The sequence below is a fragment of the Vidua macroura genome, chromosome 1 (assembly GCF_024509145.1).
Source record: "Vidua macroura isolate BioBank_ID:100142 chromosome 1, ASM2450914v1, whole genome shotgun sequence".
Lineage (NCBI taxonomy): Eukaryota > Metazoa > Chordata > Aves > Passeriformes > Viduidae > Vidua > Vidua macroura.
The window spans coordinates 66,532,187-66,554,187 of record NC_071571.1 but is presented as its reverse complement, the minus strand read 5'-3'; the positions used below and the strand labels follow the sequence as shown (position 1 = coordinate 66,554,187).

The following is a 22,001-nucleotide window of genomic DNA, read 5'->3' as shown; positions in this document are numbered from 1 at the left end:
GTGACATGGCAGAACTTGACAGTCTGGCAGCCGGTAGTTGTTTTTCTTTAATAGTTGTCAGTTTGGCTTGCTTTTGAGGGGATCAGAACCTCCTCCCATGCATGGCTTCTCACTTTATCTATCACCTGTCACCCATGCTACCTTGAGCATTGCTAGGTTTGACCTTGGTCTCCTTGCTCTCCTGCCTTTACACAGCCACATGGTAGCTTGGCTGTAAGGGCCAAGCAGGTGAGAAAGCTGCTCTGCAAACTGGCAAGCTTACATGTCCTGGCATTTCCTTGAACAAAATCCCAGTGCACTTTACCAAGCCCGTGTGAACATGAGGAATCTGATCCTTGGTAGAAGTGGCCCTGGAGGAATTAAATTAGAGGAAAAATGCAGGTCAGTTGAAGAGCAGACATCCATGTTGAGGGAGAACATGCTTCCATCCCCACCCTTTTTACCGAGCTTTTGGAAGAACATGCTTCCACCTGCACCCTTACATGTAGCTGTCATCAGCTTTTTTCAGGTTAATTTTACAGTTGCAGTATGGAAGCATCCCTTCAGAGGAAAAAAGCCATTACAAAACCACAAACATCAACATAAAGCTTTAGCGGCAGGAACAGCATTTGATTCCGGTTTTAACTCTTTTATGTCAAAACACAGCAAACATTCTCATGTGTCTCAGTTGGTTTACAGCCGAGAGTCTCTCAAGGGCTTGTGCATACAGCTGCATCTGAGACCTCATGTTTGCAGAATATTGTCATTGCTACCACTAACAGTCTCTGCTGGAGAAGACGTTTTTGCAGTGTCTTTATTCAGAAAGTGCTGAGTAGCATTTTGGTATGATGGATAAACTTCTCTAACAGATCAGGAATTTTACATTTTTCCTTCTTACTGGATGTGAAGTAATAAATCAGAGCTGAGTTTTCAATATTGCTGCTTACCAAGTTGCTGACATAACTGAGCTTATGTTTTCTGATTAAATATGAGAGTGATCTAATTTTAGTACTCTGACTGATATCTACTCTTGTATTGCTTGAAACTTAATAGGAATTAAATCTATTGTAAAGCTCTCTGTTCACTTAAATAAATAATCTAATTAAACTCTTTAATTGTGTAAGAAATTAGTTGCCTTTTTTTCCTTGCATAGTATCTCCAGTCATTTAGCTTTTATCAACCCCATTACAGCAGTTTTCATCAGTTCCTATTTTTTTACAACTAATGGAGTTCTTGAATGAATTTAGATGGGTTAAATGTTGGGAAGGGAAATAGCAGTGTATACAGCAAGCCCATAGTTAGAAATTACGTTGGAACAGCTCAATGATTGTCAAAACTACACAGGTTGCTGTAAACTTCAACACCTTGTGAGCAGATATTGCTACTGTTGTGGGTTGTTAGAGGTGAAGTGATTTGAAAAATCAATTTACTTCTCATTAGTTATACACTATTTCCATTTCTAGTCTAGATAATGAAGAAAACTGGATTTCACTTTCTTTAGTCTCCTTATCAGTCCCCGAGAGCATTGCAGAAAATACTTGCTTGAACCCTCAGTTTGTGCTGGAACTTAGGGAAACTAAAAGGTTTCACAGGTCTGTTTTCTGACAGCTAATTTTTGCGTATGCAATGTCAGACACATCTTAAATTGGTACTATTAATTAACCATTAAAATTTTTTAAAAAAAGGTGGTTTAGCATGTGGTTTAATCCACGGTAATTGGTATTGATGACAACTAAGTGTGCAAAAATCATAAATGTATATGGTCGAAGGTGAAACTCGGCAAACTTGGCAACCAAAAAAATATGTTCTGTAACGTTTGAAAGACAAAGGTGTATGATTAAGTAACCTGTGTTTTTACAGGTTTTTAGGTTAAAAGCTATTTTTAAGTTGTCTAAACCTTATTGTCACCTTTTGTACTATGTACAAAGAACACTCCATGGCCTTACCTGGCTTCTCCTTCCCTGCTGCCAGCTCCTCTCATTGCCCCATAGCAATCAAATTGCCAACAGCTTTAACTAGACTTGCTCAGAGCCCATCAATGTTTAACTTTTTTGGAGATCACTGTTGAACAACCCTTGAGACTCTGTCTATGCTGTTGTGCATTAGATGAGTTATTTGGGTTGCACTTGCAGTCCAAATCAGCCTGGAGAATAAATAACCAAGTTCAAGAACCTACAGTATTTTCCCTTAAAAAAAACCCAACACAATCCCTCTCTCCCTTCCTGCCAAGAAAACGCACAATAGAAAAACCACCATAGAGATCCCCCACACACACTCTCATTAGTTAATTTGAGGTTTGCTGCAGTGTAGGAATAAGTTTTGAAGGTTTTAATATTGGCTGTGTTTACTGTAAGCAACCTTATTGTCTGGGGAAAATAAAGTAACATTATTTAATATAGAGAGCTAAATTTAAGATTTTGTCAGGAAACCTTAGGGCTCTTTGTTTTCTGTCATAGCTTGATTTTGCTCATTTTGTATATTCTGAAAAATCTGACAGCCTTTGGCAGAAAAGCTGTGGCCGTAAAGTGTTAGGATCAGTGAAGATCCTAATATTCTGAAGATTTCACTGTCTTTTATCCTGAAGATTTCACTATCTGCTTATCGATGATTCAATATAGTGCTATACTGACCTAATTTTACAGCAGGAAAAGAAACCTATATAAGTAAGATGGGGTATGAGAAGCATTATTTTGCAAATAAAAACTAATCTAATTAGTTGACCATTTGTTTTCATGAATGTATTAGTGACATGGCTTTGATGCCTGTTTGCATCTGAAAGAGCATGTTGAATCTGAAGGTACCAATAAGGCATGTGCTGTGCTGCCCTTGTTTCGATAGGTTGTTTTGTCACATCAGCCTTGCCTGCTTCTCACTGCAAATCCCTCCCTAAGGTGAAACATGTTGTCATCACCAGTGGGCTGCTTTGGTCAGAGGAGTCATGCACAGTGTCAGGCTGAGTCTCCTGACCAACTTAACAGTCGTTGTCGTCCCCAGCAGTGGGGCTGAGTGGCTAAAATTTGAGAGAAATTACAGTTTTCCATGTCTCAAAGAAAGATGTGGATTGGATGCATGGAAGTTCTGGAGAGTGTTTAGTAATTTCAGAGGTGGAGGCCAAAGGTATGCATGGGAAAAGCCTGGCGTGGGTTGTCCATCAGTGTTGTGACTGGAGCTGAGTTCATAAGCGGGTATTCCTGATGTTTTAAGGGTGTGTATTGTGTTGCTAATGAAAAGCATCATCATTCCTCCTTCAGAAAACAAAAAGGAAAATATTTTCAGAAGAGGAAAATGCCTGTCTTGCTCAGACACCCAGAGGTCTCATTTTCTTATTTTTCTTTACTGTTTTAGCTCACTAAAACTAACAAAAAGACTCCTTTGCAGGTGGCTGCACCCTGTATTTACATGGCCAATTGATCCACACGTGTAACAAAACATTTCACGGAATCTCTAATGTATTCCCAGAAATACAGTTACTCTAGAGAGTCATGCTTTTAGCAGGACTGAGTGGGTTTGGTTTGTTGTTAGGTGGTTGTGAGGATATAGAAGGAAAACCGGCTCATGTTTTTGTTTACTTAGAAGTACCCAATTGCAGAGTTTAAAATGAAAAGTTTTGTTATGTGTACCCTGTTTAGCACAGTGCTGTGATTCACCAAAACAAAACTGTGACAAATATTTTGAATTTTCTCTCTTTCTAGATAAGCTTTCTGTTATTTTTTCAGAAGACAAGTTGTTGCTGTTTTTCCTTCTCAATCAAGTATTTTCTTTGGAAACAATGGCAGACAGGCCCATAATGTTCAACGGCTGCTTCCAAATCTTCTAGCGCTTTACATTTGATAAGGAAATGCAAGTATAATATGAGTAACTTTGCTGAATAGGTTGATAGCTTTGCAGTAATCTAAAAAGCATGCTTAAGTTTGCTAGAAAGCTGTGTATATAATGGCCTTAAAATGTCCAGAAGAGCTAGGCATTTTCTGCTTCTCAAGTATGAGTTAGCAAAGTCTCTTCGTGTTGTTTTAAGATGGTAGAGTGCTTTCAGTGCTGAAATAGGTCTGTCTATGTTGAAAGCTGACAGATTGATATTCCTTATTAGTGTTGGTTGTGTAGTCTGTGTAAGTTATGAATAGATTTGTGTGCTGTGCTTCATTAATGATTTTCATCAAATGGCTTAATAAAAATATTGAGCTTTCTCAAGGCTTCCTTCTAGAATTTGTGCTTGCTTGAGTCAAAAGAAGTTTAAAAGCACATGTGACTTTTGGATCTTTGTATTGTTTCTGAAACAAAAATGATGCTCTAATTTAGGATGTTCCAGAGGGGCTGCTGGTGCAGTATTAGTACATCAGAAGTGCTGGTGCTCTGTGCTCTGTAGATTACTTCTGGGCATCTGTAAAGGTGTTGCATGTGTGTCTTGCCTAAGTTTCTGGAGCAAGAGTGGGACACAGGTGGAACAAGAAGTCAGAGTTTTGACTTGGTGACTTCATTACAGAAAATATCTCATTATTTGGCATCAGTTTTTCTTTCTGTATGTCAGATAATTTCGTATAATTTCTTCTACAAACCAAATCTGAGCTCCAGATGTCTCTCATGAAGGTAGAGAGAATGCATGGCTCTATTGATCTATCACCAACTGGAGTACCAGCAGATCCACCTGTAGTGCAGTGAACAGACTGAGAGCTTCTTGTTGACCACAGAAGTTCTCTCTTCCTGTGTGTCTTAAGGTTCTCATTTGGGATGTGGAAAGATAATGTTTCTTTTTTTGCTTTTTTTGTTTTACTGGTTAAAAGGTGTAAGATCTTTAGTCTGGGTCTTACGGTGTGTATGGTCCAGCATCTTGCAGATTAGATATCAATGTGCCTGCAGACCTTAAATTTTATTGTAATGTGAATGATGTCTAAATGCAATAAACTGTCCCACATACTCCATGGTGTAAGAAAGGCTATGTTTAAAGCTGCAATTTGCCACCTTTTCCAATCACTCCTATTTCTCCTGTCTTGCCGTGTTCCCAAATTTGATCATGTGTTTTCCACAGTGTAGACCTATTCACTATCAGGATGGTTGGTGTCTTTTGTCAGTAGCCACAGTTGATGGACAAAAGCCTGTTGAGAGTGGATTGCAAGAGGGGAAGAAACAGTAGGGTGGATAACACTGGTCACTGTTGCCTTGAGCTGTGTTGAATTTCTGCCTCTACTACTGAGTTCCTTGTGTTGAGACTGAGAGATTCTGTTACACCAAACCTTTGCAGCCACCCACTAATGGTGAATGCTGCACTTTGCTTTGAGATACCCAGGCACAAGTTCTGAGTTTATGCAAGAACAGTTGTTCCACTATGGTGACAGTTTGGTGCAAAATACTGCAAAAGTGCAAGGTACATAAAAAAAAAAATATCAAGGTCTAGGTGATGTAAGCTGAAGATCCAAAATTAGCCAACAATTTTGGCACAACTTTTAATCTCTCTCTGTCTCTTAATCTCTCTATGCTTCTGTTTTCTGCTATAAACTGAAGATACCAGTTCCACATCAGCTTTTAATGACTCAGAAGATGAAGTTGTTAGTGTTGTGAAGCGGGCACTTGGAGGCTAAATAACGGAAAAGATGATGAAGAAACTGGTAGTAAACAGAGCCAAGTAGTGAGCACAGCTCAGTTTGCGCACTGGCTTCATTTGCATAAACACTCTTGCTTTTGGCATCCTCCAACTTCTTGCTGCTTCACCTCACAATCTTAGCATTTAGAAGGTATTCTTAAAGCTTACTTCCTAGCTTCTAAAATACCAAACTAAAGACATTCCACCATATCAAACCACAAAGTTCTTCTGTGAGTCGTGCATGTTTTGGGACCTCAAGCTGCAGCACAGGTTTCTGTTGTGTGAGCTGGGCAGCATGTGCTGGTGTGCCCTGCCTGGACCTGGCACAGGGCTCTGGAGAAAGGAATCTCTCCCATCTTGTGTCAGAGTTTCACACTGTTGCTGAGAAAGCCCCTGAAGCCAGGAGGGAATACTCGCTGGCAGGAAAGGTCTCTAGCGAGGAAGACCTTTAATGTAATTTCCCAGTTGGTTTTGAGACTGGTTTAAGCCACTGCTGCTGGAAGAGGAGGTGGTGTTGTGGTCCTGCCTCCTGCCCACCTGAGATGCTTGTCACTTATATATTTGCTGGCCCCACCATGGAAGAAGTAGTGGCACCCAGAGTGAGTTATGCCAGCATCATTTGGATTGGCTTTTTGGGCTGGGTTGGTTGTTCCCTGATGCTATACACCCTTGCTGGAGCTGGTGGCAGTGGCAGACAGGGAGAGACAGTGCAGCGGCAGGAGTTGCCTTGAGCCTCTTGCTTGAACTCATGGTGAAACTATGTTGTAAGCCTCTATTTGCCATCTATGAGCAGCAGGCTTTTTTTGAGCTTCTTTAATTGCCCAAAAGCAGGTCTCGATTTTCATGCAGATAACAAAAGGTGTGTTCCTTGTTTCTGCTTTCTTTGCTTTGCCTTCTAGAACCCTCCTTCTCCTGACGAATTTCCAAACTTCACAAGTGATGCAGGTTCTTAATGGATGACTTTAGGAATTTTATTATTGTACTGGTAAGCCAGCAGGAAACTGAACTGGTCTCAGCTGACGCCTTAATGAAAAATAAAATAAAATACTCTCTCTAATATTAGCGTAAAACTTTCTTTCAGAATGAAAAAAACAGTAGCTAAGATTTAACAAATTAATAAGGAGGTCCAGAAAACTGAACTTGATTGTAGCTGGCACTGACAGCTCTGAATATGTATAGATTTTTGCATATGCATGCTAAATATTGGGAAAAGAGAATTGGGATAATACAAAGAGAATCTGCTGGATATAGACCATGGTGAAAATAGGTGCTTTCAGAGGGAGTTAAAATAGCATGAAGGAGGAAGGTGTAAGAATGGTATTCCAGCTAACAGGATTGCAAAGAAATACCTGCAAGAATGTTGATAAAAATAAAAGAATGGAGGAAAGAGCTTAGTTCTGCTCTTTGCATTTGAGGAAACAACAAATTGTATTTTTATGGAATAGAAAACCATTATAATTGAAGTTAGATATCAGTCTTGAGCTGGAAAGGAATGGTCAAGGGTAATCTCAAAAAAATCGAATTCCTATGGAAACAAAAAAAGTAGCAGTGAAGTGGGACTTGAAAACTATGTATAAGCCAGTTTAGATTTTTTTCAGAATTCAGTGAAGTGAAAACAGTGCATGTCTTTAATTCCGCATCACCTTTACGTCTGTATCTTCTTTATTGCTAATTGAGCGTGGAGTAAGAAATGCTACAGAATTTGACATTTGCTGAAGCACGAACTCCAGCATGTTAGGAAGGTCATGAAGAAAATGGTAGTTGAGGAAAGAGAAACAAAAAGTAAGATTTCAGCAGTTATTCTTTCAAGTATTTCTGTTACAGCAGGCAGTTGACTTTGGGATGAAACTGATACCAGTCTTTTGAGACCAAGAACAATTACATTTTCTATGAACCAAGCTTTCTTATGAGCATTTAGAAGAATATGGCTTTTTGTTTTCTGGGTTTTTTTTAAACCCTTGCATCTCAGAATTGATATTTGGGTTGGTGCATGTATGTAAGGTAACTTTAAATGGGGGGGAGGGGGTGTGTGCGTGTGTGTGCGCATGTGTGTTTGTGTGTAAAAAACCAAAGCAACAAATGAAAAATCCAACAGCCACCAATAATATGTAACCATCTGAAATGGACATGTAAATAGCAAAATTCCAGAGAACCTTGGTTAAGAGAGCCTTCTTGCAGATTTATGGTCAACTACATCTTAAATGGCTGCTTTGAAAAAGGCAAAGGCTTGTGGTCTCATGTTTTCACAATTGACTTTTTAGGGCTTCAGAACTATACAAGTTTGTCTGTTGACTCCTGTCAGTATTTCCAAACTTTGAAGTTTTCAGTCCACTGGGTTACAGTTGTGGTAGTGTTACTGATGTGTCTTATATCCAGCCCAATAAACTGTCCAAGAATATTGCTACTATTTTAAAATACCTTGTTCTAATTAATTCTCCGTAATAAAAAAGATACCAGAGGAATAAATAATAAAGCCAGTGTTACTATGCTTGAAAGGGCTTGTGTGCCAAATACTTGCCTGCTGCTCCAGGTGAGGATTCTTATATGTGGAAAGATTTCCCAGTCCTTAGCTGAGTGGACAGGCCTGCAGGACCTTGGGCAGGGAGCTCAGTAACAACACAGTTGCCTCTATGTTAGGTGGGAGCATCTGTTTGACCTAACCCTTTGCAGAATTGTTGAAAAGATGGGAACTGCTTTTCTTCTAACCACAGTCAGTTGCTACCTTCAAAACACTCACAGCCCACCTTAATGTATGCAGGAAACTTTGCAAAAGACTGTTTTGAGTTATGTTGTTCTGTTTTGGTTTTTAATACAGGAATTGTTCCCTTTCATGGTATGTATTCCAAGTTTCTTCTTACAATCAGATATTTTGATTTCAAATTGCAAACTGCTGTAAATATTTATGCTGGAGAAAATAAAAGGAGACCTCCTATAGCCACACATTTTCAGAGAGCTGATTATACCAGTACGAAGTTCCTAAGCTGCTTCATTCTTTGGTATGTTGGACTTCTGTGTTAAGCATTTTAGTTCAGTAATGGCTTATGAGATTATGGAGAGAGAAACTGGGGCTCTTAGTTGGGAAAGTAAGATTTTCCTTGCTATGTTAAAACAGATGAATAAACTGGACTTTAAGTTTCCAAATCACATGTGTTGGGCAAAGTGCAGTTTTCCCTGCTACTTGTTTAAATGTATCATAACTCAGAATATTTACATTAAGAGGAACGAGGGGGGGGAAATAAAATGCCATGGCAGATTTTTGGAGCCTTTAGTACAGCATTTATGGGGGAAGTAGAGAAGCTCTAGTTCAGTAGGTGAGGCGGTGCTGTTTGTTTTTAAATAAAAGCTTTTTAAATGCCTTTAAAGCTTCTCTCAGAATGAGGCTGCTCAGAGACTATGCTGGTTTAGCAATTCCTGTATGGCCTTTGGTGGCAGGCTGAAGAAGAGATGTCTTTGTAAGGATCCACAGGTTGTGAAAAGCAGAAGGAGGATTTTGCTAAAGCAAAGTTGAAAAAGCATCTGTACTGGAAAATTTAATCTTTGTCGTATGCATGTGGCCAGTTCAGTAAACTGGATTTAACATCTTTGATTACCAACAGAAAGTAGAGAATGCATGTTCATATTTTAAATACCCCATAAACTTTCTTCCCTCCTGAATTCCTAAAAGATAGGTTCCCAGCAAGTGCCCTTTGTAAATCCCAGGACAAACCTCCTGAGCTGAAACTGGGAAAGGTTTGGAATGAGATGCAGGGAGAAAAAGCAGCGGTTCAGCAGGAGCCCGTGGTGTAGTGTCGCTACAAAACAACTGTGTGTGTGTTCCTAGTTACCTATGAAATATGTGGCTTACTCCCTGCCAGCGGTGGTAGTCATGGAATATCCAGAGCACACCACATGATTTCCTCTGATTTTTGGCCTAATTTTTGGGGCTGGTAAGTAGGGTAAGTTAATATTAAATGGCATTGTTTTTAACTTCTGAGCTCTGTTAAGTCAGATGGGAGATTGAAGGCTTATTCTTACCCTAAAGGTTGCAATGCAGACAGAATACAGAGCCAGCAAAACAAAAAAAAAGTGTATGGAAGTGGCACTTAAAATATAATTGCTGTGGTAGTTTTACTGTTCCATTACTGTAAGGAATCTCTAGCCACTGTGTTTTTTGAAGTGAAGTGCATGTCTCATATTCAGTAGATGTATGGATTTTACCTTAGTCCCTGCTTTAGGATTTCTTACAGAAAGAAGTATTTCTGTCACAGGTCCATGGAGAAAACACAATGGTGTATGTATTAATAGTGTTTAAAGTACTGTACTCTATAATTTTTTTTTTTTAGCAGAATACCTAAAATACCCAAGTGTTCCTGTAATTCTCCACTGTCAAGAGGCAGAGCAAAATATGTACATGGCGTAGTCTATGCCTGGAATCGTAAAAGAGTGTAAGGGCAGTGCTTTTGTGGCCAAAAGGCAGATCAGAAACTGTGAAAATATTAAACTTTATTGCAGGAATGATTTAGTAATTTTTAAATGTATCTTTATGTAGTTTACAATGAGGATTTGCTGCATTTGTCTCAAGTATTGCATGTATTTCTTAGGAGGTGTGATAGTACATTTTTTGTGTTAACAGTTTATGGAACATTTAATTTTGTCTTCCCCTGATGGTTTTTTCTTTATTTTAAACAACATACATTTCTGTGACAATAAAATATTACATTTATTTTAGAACACTGCCTACGTGTGCTATATCCAGATAAATGCGTCGATTAGTATGTTCAGAATAGTGTTTTCCTTACGTCCTTTTTTTCCTTTTCTTTCTTAAAATTCTGAAATGGTGATGTAACTTTTGGAGATATCAGGAGAAATTGCTGTTCTCATACCAGATGGTTTTCCTTTCGTCAGACTTGCAGAAATGCAATTGGTCCTTAGTGCCCTTTCAGCAAGGTCTGGTACCAGAATTGCTACAGAACCTGGCTGCCATCCCTGTTCATGTACATGAAATCCATTGTTGCAGTGGAAGAAAGCATGCCAGTTTGGCTGCTAAAATGTGGGTCTGCTTCTCTGTTGAAAGGTTCAATCTTCTTTCTCTTAGACTTAATTAAGCTTAACTTAATTAATTAGGCTAGAATCCTATTCTAGAGTGAGGGGGCATCATACACAGATGGGGCACATCCCAGAGCTTGTGGGACATTTTCATAGGCAATCGGGTGGGATGTGGGCTTGGCAAAAAACACATTTTAATTATTAATGTTTCCCCAGTATCTTATGACTGACTTCTGTCATGCCTTTTCAAAAATAAAGAGCATATTCTCCTTTAAGACTTTATTTTTTAACAGCTTTTTTTTTTTCTTCTTCTTCTGTGCTTTTTTTATTTTCTGCAATTCTGCCTGCTAATGCAAGTATGACAAACAGTCTAGTGGGCATCTAGGAAACAGAAAAATTCATAGTGTTGTCTTACTCCTGCCTGTTTTTTCCTCCTGATTCTAAACCTGAAAAACCTTTGATACTGAGAACATCTCACACATTTCAGTTTGCTCCTTGAACAAAGTTGTAGATACAAAAAAACACTGTTAGAATGTGTTCTTCAGGAATAACATCTGTATAGTGCTTTGAAAAAGCAGAACAAGAAGTTGGCTGTAGAGAAGCCAGGTTTGAAGGATGGGATACCTGTATGTAACGTGCTTGGGAAGCAAGGGCAAGTAATGGATTTTCAGTATACCTGAAAACTGACCCCATTATTTTAGGCAGCGTTCCTACAGTCTCCAAGATAAAAGAGAAAGTATGCATATGGCTGCATTTCTCATAGATCTGTATAAACACAGGATTGCTTGAAAGTGCAAAGAAATGGTTAATATTGGAATATTTTCCCAACTTTTACAGCAATTTTAGCACTTTTGTTCTTTTTTGGGGAAGGGGGAGGAGAGGGGGACGGGCAGAGCAGTTCTCAGTTTTCCCATTTGTAGGAGATTCACATTCTAGCAGCTTTTCTTTTGAATGTTCAACGTCCATGCTTTAGCAAAACACTGATGAGATTTTCCAGTAGATCTCTTTCGTCAAAGGAAACGTGTGTGTGATAAGCAGGCTGACGTGCCCCACATGCCTCACAGCCTCCTTTCTTGCATCACTTTGTAGCCTCAAAGGTAAAAGATAGATTGAAGCCATTAGAATATATTCTTCTGTGGACCTTAGTATTGCCTGCAGTCAAGTGGTAAAATCTTACAAATGCTGCTTGTGGATTTCTGATTTTCAGTTTGACAGCTAAACCACAGTTTGCACACCATGGCCAGTGACAGTCTTAGCTCACCAGCACTGGCCTTCCTTAGTTGGATGTATTAATTTATAAAAACTGTTAAAAAATACTTGGAAACAGATGAGTATTTGAATATTAATTTCTTACAAGTGGGAAATATTGGCCTGAAAAGGATGTAGTGGTTGGTATTTTCCAGAGCTGAAAGTTTCTGGCTAACCACATAGTTCTGCAAGGGCATTCAGAAATATGAAATATTTTAAAATCTACTGTTATGAGGAAAAGGGAGAGAGGAGACAAAGCCTGGTGTTAAGATAACTGAAAAGGGTTAATACAGAGGCACATTTATGTAGTGGTTACCTGCAAGTAAATTGCAGTCTCACATTTCTAGGAAACACTGTCCTGAAATGTGTCTCTTGAGCCAATGTTGTAAGTAATCAGCTTTTTCTCCAAGAGGCTTTAAAAACACAATTTTGGCAACAGTAACTAAGGCCGTATTTTACAGAAGAGCCCCCAGTAAATGGAAAGCAAGCTGGTAATCAGTTTTGATTAACGGATCTGCATTCTGTTATTTAAATGTTTATATCCTGATTAGCATTTAGGCTGTATTTAAATATGCAATTTTATTTTAGCAAAATATGAGGCATGGAGATAATCTTTCAGATGCTAAATGCTGGGGATGTAAGGTAAAAAATGTGCACCCACCTCCCTCAGCCTTGTAAAGTGATATCAATGTGACTGATATTTTCACTTCAGTTGTGGGATTATGGAGTTTCTTAATCAGATATGACTAAAGGAAAAAGTGTTTATGTCACTTAAGTTACAAAACTAAGTTTTAATTTAAGTATTAAGACTTCTGTTTGTGAACTAAATGTCTCCTGTTCCTCATTTTGTTAAAGACAAAGCAAGTTGAGCTGGTACAAAAGTTTGTACATTTTTTCTTGATTATTTTAAGAATTGCCAATCTATGATAGCATCTGATCATTTAAATATGCATTTCCATGGCTTCATATATGTGTGGGGAATAGTTATGATTTCTTATGTTGCTTATAATGTGTTCTTTTCCATGCAAAAGCACTGATTCTGATGACAGTTGTTAGGTACCAGAGATGGTGGTTTGCTTTGCCAAATCACTTCGGCTGCAAAGTTGATACTTTGTGGCCAAAGGAGCATGCACATCTTTCTGGATTGCAAATCCCAACTTTGTGAAAAACTGACTGATTCAACAGAAAGGTTGGCCTGCCACGTAAGCATGCCATAAAAAACGAGCATCTGACAGCTCTGTGGCTTGAAATAGTGGATCTGACACAGGCATATGGAAAATTCATGCAACAGGGATACTGTATCAAAACAATTTCTGTAGAGAGGCAAAACGGAATCCTTTCCCTCCCTTCCTCCCCTCCTTCTCGTGACTCTCTGTTTTTATGTTGTTTGCTTCTTACCCTTTGCCTTTTAAATTATGCCTCATTAAACTGACATCTCACACAAGGATTGAGCTGTTCCCAAAGAATTTTTAGGTAGAGTGATTTAAATTTGAAGGGGAATATTCACACAGGGATAACATCAGGAAGGTGGGACACTTCTGAGAAGCCATGGCTCCTCTTCTTAATGTGACTGCCTGAAAGGAAAGACAATGTACTGTGCTCATGAATTGGACAGGGAGTTCCTACACAGGATGACTTGACTCTTCCTTCTTCCAAAACAAACTCAATATCCTTTCTGTGCGTTCTGATGACACAAACCTTTTCTCCCCTCCACCTGCTGTATTTCTGTTGTGTTAGGCTTGATATCCTCTGCAAGGTTTCTTATTAGTCTTCTACCTGGGTTTGTAGAGCAAAGACTTCTGTTTACACAGAAGGACTTCTGTTGTTGAGTTGGCAGAGGTTTTGAGGACTGGGAAGGGATAGAAAGTAAACATATGCAAGCAACAAATGGAACAATCGCCCTCTTCTCATAGTGAGCAAGTCTTTAAGTGATATTACTGGCTTATTTTTTCCTTTTTTTCCCTCCCCTTCTGCTTTTCACATTTTTCACCAACTGTCATTGGGGTTTCCATAATTTTAGCAGGACTTCTTTCAACAGACCTTTGAAAATAAGATACTGCTGTTACAACTACCACGAAGTAAAGAAGCGGAGGCACAGGAGGATTAAGAGACAGCTTAACCAAGGTGTGTAGGCACCCACTCTCTACTAAAGCCTGAGGAGCTATTGTGCCCAAAGTCCTTGCTGGATCATGCCTTGGAATGGTCAGTTAGGGTCATGCTGGGAAATGAAGCTGGGTCTTTCCTGGTTGGCCTGGGCAGCAGTGGTTACTGCTGACCCAGCGTTTTCCAAGATAATCTTTTCCTAAAATGTTTGAGCTTTGTGGTTCTCTTTACAAGAGCCACCCACTCATGTGCCTACCACTACAGGGTATAGATTAATGAAATATAGATGTGTTTGTGCAGGAGCCCTTGCCTTATGCTGCCAGTGGGACACAACTAAACAGCATCACCAGCTGCCCAGTCTGCACTTTCCTTTTATGAGAGTTTTATCTGAGGGAAGTTCTCTGTGGTGAATGAATTACTGAAATAAAGTGCCTGAAGACACAGTTAGACTTTCATTCATCCTGAGAAGTAATTAACATCTGGATAGCTTGCTCTGCTGAGAATTAATTTCCTTCAGTAGTGGCCAAGTCCTTTTCTGTGTCCCTGCAACTGTGTTTGTGTCTTCCGTTCGGCTGGGCTGTTGCAGTGAATGTGGCAGGTATGCTGCTGAACGTGAAGAACTGTGTGTAGAGTGAGCCTGTGCAGTGGACTAGGGCACATACTCTTGATTTTGAATCACCAGCAGGTTCAGTGGAGCCTGGCCCCAGTTGTGTACAGGCTGTGGAATTCTCATCTGTATGCAACCTCCCTGAAGCAGCTGACTTCATGCCTATGGAACTGCACTAGCCTAGGAACCATAAAACATGAATCATGGGAATGAGATCCTCATGGGAAGATAGACGGAATAGACTTTTGGCTGCCCAGAGCGGGGAAAACTTATTCTCCACCACTGCATGCCCAGGAGTGCTGAGGACCTTGGTATGATGTTGCATTGGTGAAAACTGACATGCGCTTATCCTTTATGTGTGGCCATGTGAGAAAAATGTGTTTGGTAAATGAATTTTAAAAAGCCTGGTTCGTTCCTTCTGCTTCATATGTAAATCCCAACGTTAGAACTGCAGATCTGCTTACTTAGTGTTTAGAAGTTGTAGAGGGCTAATGATGCTGTGGCGTGGGTGCGTGAAGCCAGACTGCTGCTTTTTGTGTCATGTCAATTTTTTTGTTGCATGCAAATCATCCAGGAGTCTGCCAACACATGGAGAAAGGGATGTCTCACTCCTGGTAAACTGCTTCTTTGGTCCCTTGGTAAAACTGCTGGATCCACACATTGCTTAGCTTCTTTTGGAGCTCTTGCTAGCTATTCTAAATATTCATTAAAATAACAATGCAACCTTCTGAGTAAAAAGCTCATTGGAAAAAAACACGAGCTTTTTCCAGAAGCAAATCCAATCGCCCCACCCATTTTCTTCAGAAACTGGAGCTGAGGCATTGCTACAGAAATTCTCTTCCAAGTAATGGTGGTTGCTTCATTCCCTTCCTAATAACTGCACTCCTGTGGTGAAGTACAGAAATGCTTCCAGGCTCAGTGTCAAAATCCTCCATACAGTCACCAAAAAAGTAGTTTGCAGTTAAGTGGATAAATATATTTTCAAAGAAAAGCTTTGTCCATAACTGTCCTTATCTGACACTAATGGTGGAGCATGCAGTTGAGAGAAAGACAGGGGTAAATATTCCAATATTCCAGCTGAGTCATCTTTGCTTCTTCCTGATTATCTCTTTTCTTTTCATGATTAATGCCCATGGAAATATTTGTTGACATTATTTGCTCTTCTTTTCCTTTTTCTCAATAAAAATTATATATGAAGTATCTTACCTTAAAAATTAGATTAAAAGAACATATTTGAGCAACTAAGGCAAGAATTAGAAATCAGAAAAGCAGATTTGTGGGTTTTCAGTCAATATTGATTCATTTTACACATGCTCCTGTCCTGTATCGGGCCGAGTCTTTTTCTCTGCAGAAAATGAGAAGCATGTACTCATGTCAAGAGCGTAATTCATAGTTATTGTCAGCAGGTGCTTAAAAACATTTGTAAATTCCAGCTTATAACTGAGCAATTCACCCTCCACCCCCGTTTGTAAATTTGTAACAGAGGATTCAGTAAGGGGTTTGAGTGTATAAATGATACCTTTATTTTCAGTGTGGAATTCCCATTGAGAGGCCAGGCCTAAAAATACCAAATGTTTCCACAAACAATTCCTGCACACTGCATGTTGAGCAATACAGCTACAACCAAGGGGAGAGCTCCTGCTGACAGTTGAATGCAGGAGTCCAAACTGAGTTAGGTTATATATAGTTTTTATTACTGGTCATAAGCTCTTAACAGAAATCCAGATGTGCTTGAATCATGCAGATTAATGACCCAAAATGACTGTGGGTGCAGGATGAAGGCTCCTTTTGTGTATCAGAGAGGATACTGTAACTTCCAGTTAAACACTTCAAAATATTTTACAGAATGCAAAGGAGCAAGTTAAGGCATGTAAACAGAAGTTGCCAGACTTCTTATCAAGGTAATTACATGGTATTGAAATGTGTGATTTGATTTAAAGAAGTAATTTTGTTGTAGTGCTGCCCTTTTCTAATGGGGTGTTTCAATAAATAAATATTTTAAAAAGAAAACCCCCCAAAAACCTCACCTCAAGACATTCTCAGTAAGTAAAAGGGAAATTCAAAAGGGAAAACCCAAAGGGAGTAGAGGAACTCTACAGGGCAGACAGTGTGCCTTCTAAAATATTAGAAAATCTTGTATAAGGGGACCTAAAATGCTTTGGTTTTGGGATGTATAAACGTAGCATATTTTTGAGTGGTTACTGATTTGAAATGTTAATTTCTTCATGGAAGTTAGTGAGCTTAGGAGTCTGGGTGTTTCTCAGTGCTCATGTCCAGTTGGTAAATAGGCATGTTTGTGCAATATCAAACACCTTGATTTCTCTTTTTCCTGCTCCTGCCATACTCTATGTTCCTTGGGGAAAATCCTGGTTCAGTGATTGTGGAATTTCATGTCAAAGTACGCTGTCTCCAGATTAAATCCCTGCAGAAGCAGGTGAGTGGCATAGGGAACCTGTTTGTTGTGGCTGCATGCAGCAGGTACACGTTTTCTTGTTGCTCCAGGTTTACTCATATTTACTCATTTATTTGGCAAAGAAGTTGATTAGAGTCAGGCTGTCACTGGATTGGTTTCACCAGTATCTCTGTAAGAATGGTTTAAAGTACAATATGTAATTAGAAGCAATGTGGGAGAGCTCAGCAGCCCTTGTGGAGATTTTGTCTTGATTTTTGCCACAGCTGATACAGTTTCACCCCTGAAAGTGAACAAAGATCCTTGTAGACCTATCAGCACTGCCCTTTGGCACTCAGGTCAGTCACTGTGTCACAGAGTCAGCTCAGGACTGTAATTTCCACTCCAAAAAATCCGGTGTAAAACTAGCATTGGGCACTACTTACACCAGCAGCTGTTTTAGCCCAATATATGCCCATGAGTAGCTGTATTTTTCAGACTGTATTTAAAGTCTAAGCTGTTAATAATGAACTCTTTCTAAGCTTATTTTCAGGTTTTTTTTTTATTTTTTGGCAGAGTATTTTAATTATTGTCATAGACTGGGATGGGCTGGATGTTTCCTCTGTGTTGTGAAGCTTTCACATAGTGACTTTTTGCTTGCCTTAACTTGTGTAGAAAGCCACCTTTGAGAAAAGGGTAACGTTTACACCAAATTCTCTGCTTCCTTTGAAAACACAGAAAAAGGAAGACATATTTCCTGTTAGTGACTGTTTTAATTTGTGTTTGTGTTTGCATGAGAATATATCCCAGATGTATAGAGTGGGATTTGTTTCAGGGTGCTGTTAACCTGAGAACTTTTGGGGCATTTTTTTGGTTTTTTATTCCTGGCAGTAAGATTTCATTCACTAATTCATTTCATTTCTCCAATTTTGAATCTGATTTCTAAATATTATGGGAATTGTAATGTAGTCATCTCCATGAAATGTCCTATTATGAAAACTTCCAGGTTTTTTTGGGTTGTATTTTTAACCAACGACTTGTCTAGGCTGGGTATGAGTGGGGCTGTTTAGCCAGAGGCATTGGTGGCTGTGTTTGGCATGGTCAAGTATCCTTTAGTCTTTGATCACTGTAATTGTTAATGGTGCTGGGTGTAATCCTGATAAAACTTCCTGAAAATAACAAAACACTTGTGTATGGGTTGTTTTTTTTTGTTTGTTGGGTTGGTTGGTTGGTTTTTGGGGTGTTTTTTTGAGATGATAAGGATGCTGAAGGGCATTTCATTGTTCCTAAGGCAAGCATAGTATCGATACAGAAGTGTTTTCTCTTGGGACATCAGAATTGAGTCTGGTTTTTCTGTATGCATACTTAATCCTTCCAGGCTTGTAATATTCTATTGAATTCCCAGAGTTTTCTGTGAACAGCTTTATTATTATATACGCGCTTTCTGAAGTCTCCATTTAGGTTACCTAAATGATCCTGATGATTTTGAGCTCACACCTAGCAGCCAGACAGCCCAGGTGATATATATACATATGTAGGGGAAAGGAGAAGTGGACAGGGAACACAGGGTAAAACAAGGGGTTATGGAGGAAACAGAACTATGTAATTTACATACCTCTGTGGGAAATGTCTACATATAGTTATGAAAGAAACTTTCTTAGATGTTTCCTCAAAATTATTTTTTTCTATTTGCCTCAAGTAAAGATATTGGAGAGAGATAAGACATTACAACACGCTGTGATGGAGATTCTCATAGGAGTATAGATTTTCCTGTTCCAGAGAAAATTGTTTTTTAAATTACTGATATGCTCCGAAAATATGTAGAAGAAAAGGTAAGAATGAAGATAGATGGTTGGTGCAAAAAACACCCAACAAAATTAGATCCAGATGGAGGAAGTGGGATCTATGTTCTTGAGCTGTGCAAAGGCTGTCCCACATTTATTCCCCTTTCCCATTATTTTTAGCACAATGTGAGGAACTCTATGCTATACTTATGTATTGGAACTGGGAGTAAGAAGGTAGTAATGAGTCTGTTCTCAGCATGTTGTGCTTTCTTTAATTTACAGCATCATCACTGTGCTGTGCTGCCATAAAGGAGAGAATATAGCCTTTGTCCCCCCTCGGCGTTAGCGGAACCGAGAGTGATGCACACAGTTGGCAAGGGCTGCAACAACAGAGTCCCCATTCATCGCTGCCATCAGAGCAGTTTGGTTTAGCTGTGTTACGTAAGCCATTTGTGGTATAATTCAGGACGTTGCACAGAATAATATTGGGCATGGATATCCAGCTGTTGAGCAAGATATTGAGAAGGGAATAAAGGTACCTTATTGAAGTATTGCAACCCATTCCCTCAGCAACCATCACATGACAAGTGCTAGAAGCAGTATTGAGCTACTGCTCCAGACAGCCTTCTTGCACAAAAAATACTCAGTTTTACCCTTTGTGAACCTAATGCAAATCCATGTGATTTTGTGACCAGACTGGTAAGGGAAAGCTTTTTCTGAAAATACCGCATGAGTTAGCAGCCTTCTGTTGTAATGGTGATGCAGGGCTGTAGGAACTATAAAACACATAATATTTTTGTCATTGAGCTCTGAAAAATTACTGCCATTAGCTATTGGGCTTCCTGAAGGTAAATCCACCTGCCTTTTGTAGTTAGTATTCTGCCCAAGATTATGCAAAGTAATGTTATTAAGTAGAATGTTTTGGCTTATCATAGAAGGAAGGAAAAGAGCTGTTGAAATACATCAGAAGTTGGCAATGGAGAAAATACTGCCTTGCCATCCCGAATATTTTCTGATGAAGTAAGATGCTGCATAAAATTCTCAATTAAAGTGATGGGTCTCAGTGTTTTCTTTTGGAGGACTAAGTAAGTGAAATCAGTCGTTTCCCAGAGTCACCAATTCTTTGCCTTTGTTTTGTCTGCCCTGTGCCAGGGAGTCACTGGACATTGCCTGTTTGGCAAAAAGTCTTGCTTTTCCTGACATTTGATATCACTGCTCCTCAGTGTGACCTTGCAAAGTGACTAGAGATGCTGAAGAAACTTTAGGCAGAAACTAGTTTTGTTTCAGCCAGGTGGTGGTTTAAATCCTTGATTACTGAGTTAGCACAAACAAAAAATGTAAAGCATAAACCAAATTACACAAAGACTGTTGCTATATGTTCTATTCAACACATTTCTCTATGATTTTTGCCAAGGTGTTTTATAGCTACAAAAATCAGAGAATCCAGCTCTGCACAGGCGTCTTTTGCCTTTATAATGTCCCTTTCTAAAGGGAAATCTTTCCTAGAGTTAAAGAAAGAAAATTTCAGATTATGTTTCTGTTGATTTTTTTTAAGCTCCTTTTTTCCTGTTTTGTCTTCAGTTATTTGGCAACCAAGATGCTGATCCTATCATATCTTTAAGTCCTATTTCGTAACATGTCTTGATGCTGAAGAACATCCTTAAAATTCCTGTGTTTTACCTTATAATAATTCACTTATATAATGCACTAGAAGCACTTCATTGAGTCATATAGCACTTTGTCTTCTAGAGCAGTAACACTTTATTGTGATTATGTATGACATTAACATGAACTATTACTTTTACTTGGGGACCAAACCTGATGCATTAAATCAATGACAGACTTGGGCTGTGGGGTGATACTTCTAAATAGTCTTCAGCTACTAGCCTGTTCTACACTTAGTAATTTTTGGGGGCTCTGGCCATCACAGTGATGAATTACTGAAAATAATTGAAGCATCTATTGTATACAAATCTTGGTATTCATAAATATATATATGGGCAGGAAGTGCTGATAAAAATTCTAAGTAATTTTTCATGGTTTTGTAAAATTCACTGGATTGTAAAATTGAAAATAACCAGTTGAATCATTTTATTAGAAGGCAGCATCCATTCCTTACGTGTATAACCACATCTTCTGTAGTTGGACTATGCAGAAAAAAAAAAGTTGGTTTTTTTTTTTTTTTTTCTTTTTTTGCATTTCAAATTAAATTGAATTTAAAGGATGTATAAATGTAAAGTTAGAGAATGCTCCAGTTCTGGAACAAAACCAAGTGCTCTGTGTCTGTTCAATTTTACCTATTTTTTAAAAAGAATAATTAATTGAGAATAGCTCCTAGCTGTGCTTAGCTAGGATTTGAGTGCACAAATGCTCTCTGTGTCTTATTTGGGTTCCTAAGGAGGCAGTGCCCAAGTACTATTTAAGTATTGGGTTTCAGGCTGAAATGTTTTCTCTGCTTGTTTTGCAAGCACCTAAAATTACTGTAACTGAGAGAAGGGGAAAAAGTGTAGTTTTTGCTTTTGCTAACAATATGTATGCAATCAGCACCTCCTGGTTAATGAATTAGTTGGCTGTTTCTTTCATACAGCAGTAGAAGGGAAAACTGCTGGGATAATCAGCAACTGTTGGCAGAAGGATTCAGCAATGTATGCATCAGTTAATATTTCCTTTAAATAGTTTTCAAGTAAACTAGATCAAAATTTTGAATGGGCCCCCTATGTGTCTAAATATTTTTTACGAGCTGAGGTGAATAAAATATTATAAATGTGAAGTATTTAATTACTTTCTTAAAACTTAAGGAAGCACACAGAATGGTTTTATTCCCCATTCACAGTGCAATCACAGCTTGCAGAATAAACTCCTAATTTTGAATTTAAAATGTTGAACATAATTGAAGGTTTTGCTTGGGTTTTTTGTAACCTTAAAAGGGCTCCTTATAATGTCAATATAAATAGCTTTTTCTTCTTAAATGGTGATAAAAATATGTTCTTTCTACAGATATCCTTTGCAATTGCAATGTATTAAATACCTTAGGCTCAACCATACGTGGAACCATCCCAGAACTCAAGTGTTAAGAAGTAGATGCATCAGCAGAGAACAAATTTACCTTTGGTGATGGCTGCCAAACCTGTGCCTTCAACAGTGTTGTGTTCCAGCACCAAGACTTGTCTTTAAACATCATCTCTTACCAAGTGGACTGACAAACAACCCAAAGTGGGCACAGGGCCATTCCCTGAGAAAAAAAGAGAGTGCAGTGCATGGATGACCACCAAGTGATGGCCATCTCTTCCT

The 22,001-nt window shown here is 38.8% G+C and overlaps 1 protein-coding gene and 1 long non-coding RNA gene across 7 annotated transcripts in view; one reads left to right on the top strand and one right to left on the bottom strand.

Moving 5' to 3' along the window:
* HIVEP1 (HIVEP zinc finger 1) overlaps window positions 1-22,001 on the top strand; it is a 126,677-nt gene that overhangs the window by 4,731 nt on the left and 99,945 nt on the right. The gene's annotated exons all lie outside the window — the stretch shown is intronic.
* LOC128804866 (uncharacterized) lies at window positions 47-21,938 on the bottom strand. Its single transcript, XR_008436266.1, has 3 exons — window positions 21,817-21,938; window positions 1,926-2,122; window positions 47-350 (listed from the first exon to the last, which is right to left on the bottom strand). It is a non-coding gene; the product is annotated as an uncharacterized LOC128804866 (long non-coding RNA).